A 4,636-nucleotide genomic window follows, 5' to 3' on the forward strand; every position below is an offset into this window, starting at 1 on the left:
AAAAAAAAAAAAAAAAAAAAAAAGATGATCCTTGCTTGGAATCAAATCTGACAGAGATGGGTCCCTGTGTAGATAACTCAAGCAGTGGTGTGGTACAGTCCCTCTTATGTAGAAATCTGTAGTACAGGTGTAAGTACCTTACATAGCATGTGTATATGTGTATATGTATGTATGTGAATATACATGATAGTATATATGATATACAATATAATATATAATATATTATATATATATATTAAATTCAGTTCTGAAAGACTGAAGATGAGGTGAGCAAGCTGCACCCTCAACTGTTCCATTGACCCTGGTAATCCCATCTGTCAAGTGATGGTAAGATGTTTGCCCATCACGAAGAGAAACTATGTATGAAGAGAATCTCCTAGAATGAGCCTCCTCAACTTGTAAAGTACTTTATGAGTACTCTGGTATCCAAGACCTTTCTTGCCCCCTTTCAATCAAGAACTGGAGCCCCCGAACAAAGGGCAATGATAATGAATGGTCATTAGTGCAGACAAGGCAGTGGCTTGGTTTGAATATGAACTCTGTTTCTGGAAGTTTATCTTAGTTTCCCTGCGCATCTCTTTCCTCACCCTGGACCAACTGCATGAGTCGATGCAAGACAAAATGGACAGGACTCAGTGCTCAGGGTTCGTGTTGGGGTCTGCGGCAGAACTTAGGTACCCTGCAATGGGAGCTTTGAGGAAGGCAGGGATCCCAGGAGGGAAGCACACTGACTAGTGCTGGCTTTGGACTCAGAAACAGGGCTCCCAAGGCCACCTCCATCCCCTGGGCTCTCCCCACCTTTTCTTAAACTTTAGAATTATGTTTTAAATTTTTCCTGTTTCCTACTTTTATTATTTATTTATACATTCTCAGTGGCTATCATTTTAGAATGTTTTAGACCAGATACATTTTAAAGGGGGATTTTTTTTTTTGAGTTGTTTCAGCACATAGCTATCCTAACCAGACTTAATTACTTTAAAGAAAAAGATTAGCTAGTAACTTACATATATTCTTTCCAACTATAGTTTTCTGTTATTAAAGTAGTTAATCTTTTATCATCTGTCCTAGGATTATCATTACTGTGAATAAACTCCATGACCAAAACAAGTTGGAGTGGAAAAGGTGAATTTAGTTCAAATTTTCACATCACTGTTCATCATCAAAGGAAGTCAGGACAGTAATTCAAACATGGGACAAACCTGGAAGCAGAAGCTGATGCAGAGGAGAGGCCATGGAGAGGTACTACTGGCTTGCTTGAGAACCCAGGACTACCAGCCCAGGGATAGCGCCACCCACAATGGCTTAGAGAACCCAGGACTACCAGCCCAGGGATGGTACCACCCACAAGGGCTGACCTGCTTTCTTATAGAGCCCAGGACTACCAGCCCAGGGATGGCACCACCCACAATGGCTTAGAGAACCCAGGACTACCAGCCCAGGGATGGTACCACCCACAAGGGCTGACCTGCTTTCTTAGAGAGCCCAGGACTACCAGCCCAGGGATGGCACCACACACAATGGCTTAGAGAACCCAGGACTACCAGCCCAGGGATGGTACCACCTACAAGGGCTGACCTGCTTTCTTAGAGAACCCAGGACTACCAGCCCAGGGATGGCGCCACCCACAATGGCTTAGAGAACCCAGGACTACCAGCCCAGGGATGGTACCACCTACAAGGGCTGATCTGCTTTCTTAGAGAACCCAGGACTACCAGCCCAGGGATGGCACCACCCACAATGGCTTAGAGAACCCAGGACTACCAGCCCAGGGATGGTACCACCTACAAGGGCTGACCTGCTTTCTTAGAGAACCCAGGACTACCAGCCCAGGGATGGTACCACCTACAAGGGCTGACCTGCTTTCTTAAAGAACCCAGGACTACCAGCCCAGGGATGGCACCACCCACAATGTCTGGGCCCTACTCCATCAAGAAGGTGCTTCACTGGCTTGCAGCCCAATGCTATGGAGGCAGTTTCTCGACTGAGGTTCTCTAGTGACTCTAGCTGTGTCACATTCACATAAAAACCAGGAAGTGTATCATTCAGTCTCAAATTTATGCTTTTAAAATGCTATTCTTTTAAAAATTTTAGATTATAATATAATGGCATAATTTCTGTCTTCCCTTTCCTCCTTCCAAACCCTCCCATAAATGCCTCTTTGCTCTCTCTTAAGTCCTGTCCTCTTTTCCATTAATTGGTTATTTACATATATGTATACACATACATATTCACACAGACACATACACACAGACACATAGACACACACACAGACAGACAGGCACAAAAACACTCACACACACACACACACACACACACAGAAACACAGACAGACACACAGATAGACATACACACAAACAGGCACACACACTCAGAGACAAACATACAGAGGCAAACACACAGAGACAGACACACACACACACATACACACATACACAAACAGACAAGGTTTCTCTCTGTAGTTCTGGCTATCCTGGAACTCAATATGTAGAGCAAGCTGGACTTGAGTTCAGATATCTGAATGCTGAGATCTCTGTGGCATGGTGTGCCATCACATCCAGCTTTTTTAAAACTATTTTTTGTATGTATTGGCATTTTGCCTGCATAAATATGTCTCAGAACCCTGAATCTAAAGGTACAGACAGCTGTGAGCTGCTAAATGAGTGCTGGGAATCGAACTGTAGTCCTTTGGAAGAATAGTCAGTGCCTTTACCTGCTGAGCCAACTCTCTAGCCCATATATTTCTAAACCTGCTTGGTCTGTATAATGTTATTTACATGTGTGTATTGAGGACTGACCATTGGACACTGGCGTTATTTCATTTTTCTTGGTAGAAGTGTTACATGAGGAAGTTCCACATAGTGATGTCCACATAGCTAATTTACAACGAAGACATCTGGGAAGCCTTTGGGATATGTTATACCAAATGGTTTGAAAGGATGTGAAAACAGGAATATGAGAAGGACAGCGTTTTAAAAGGGAGCAGTTCATTTAGATACTACATGCATGTGGTATTTATCATAGATGTAAAGGTAGGGTTTGAGCTGACAGAACAGCATGGGCTCCTGGGGATGTGAAAAGCCTCTCATACAGTCGGTTTGAGTTAGAAGACAGAAGCATGCATTCTCAGCACAGCTCATGGGTGATGATATAAAGACAAGAGATTTCATGTCTTTCTTGTGTTCTTTTGTCATGTCAAAATGAGCTTGAGATACTTGAGGTCCTCCTTTGTCAAGTTTTTCTGGAGAACTGTTTGTATGTGTTTCTTTACACATAAGTGTATTTCCCATCCCTCCATATTCAGCCAGCATTAAAAAGAAAAAAAAAGCAAGTTTAGTGAATTCATTTCTAATAACCTCTCTCTGAAGTTCCTCAGCTGAAGGATAGTGTTTCCTTCTGCCAAGGAGCGAAGATAACAGGGTAAGATGTGGTATCTCTAAGACAGGAAGGAGGCTTCCCAAGCACTGTATGGCCTAGATTTGTTCTTGGGACCTGGGGTGCAGGAAGTTGGAAATCAGTTACATGACAAATTGGAAATCAGTTATATGAGAAATTGGGGAAGATCTTCAACTCTTCCACTTTTACAGTCCATCATTTCCAGAGGAGCCCTTAGGTCTCTTGGGCAAAGGAGAGAGCATGGAGTGAAAGCGCTAAGGAGAGAGGGGCGTCCAGCATTGGAGTGGTTGCAAACCCAGGCAGGGGTGGCTATGTGCAGCTGGGTTGTTTGACCTGTGGTGTAGACAAGTGTGTTTCTAGAGCCTGTAGAAGCTGCCAGGGAAGCATGGAGGTTGGAGTGTCTGGACCCCAGAATGTAAAGAGGAAACAGCAGACCGGTTAAAATACTGCTGCCTCGTTCCAGGGGAGGTGCACATGAGGGAGAGTGTTGAGACTGCCTGCATTTTTAGCCCAGCAAGGAAATTCAACACTCCAGTGCATTTACCCTGCAAAACAAGTTTCATTTCACTCCCGGGGATGGGGAAGCAATGTGACATTTTGGGGTATACAAGATGACTGTTTTGGCTGCTGGGCCACAGAGAACACTGCTAACAGAACGTAACCCTCAATCATGGCTGTTTACTCAACGCTGAGAGCCACTGCAGGTCACGCTGTTTGCTTGGTGCCACTTGGTCTGCCTCGCTGCCTTCCTGGACAGGAAGCCCTTAAGATTAAAGATTATATTTTTTATGGTTGCATGCCTGCCTACTCCAAGCTATTAGCCGAAGAGAAATGTAGCTAGAAGTCCATTTGCAGAAAGGATATTAACAATCATTTGTGTGTGTGACATACTGAAAAATAAAGGCAAATCAAGGAGAGGGATAGGAAGAGGGGACAGCAAACTCATAGAGTGGGACATTGGGATAGGAGGAGGGGGGAGCAAATTCATAGAGTGGGACATTGGGATAGGAGAGGGACAGCAAACTCATAGAGTGGGACATTGGGATAGGAGGAGGAGACAGGAAACTCATAGAGTAGGACACTGGGATAGGAGGAGGGGACAGGAAACTCATAGAGTAGGACACTGGTATAGGAGGGAGACAGCAAACTCATAGAGTGGGACATTGGGATAGGAGAGGGACAGCAAACTCATAGAGTGGGACATTGGGATAGGAGGGGGACAGCAAACTCATAGAGTGGGACA

Source organism: Mastomys coucha, unplaced genomic scaffold (genome assembly GCF_008632895.1).
Source record: "Mastomys coucha isolate ucsf_1 unplaced genomic scaffold, UCSF_Mcou_1 pScaffold22, whole genome shotgun sequence".
NCBI lineage: Eukaryota > Metazoa > Chordata > Mammalia > Rodentia > Muridae > Mastomys > Mastomys coucha.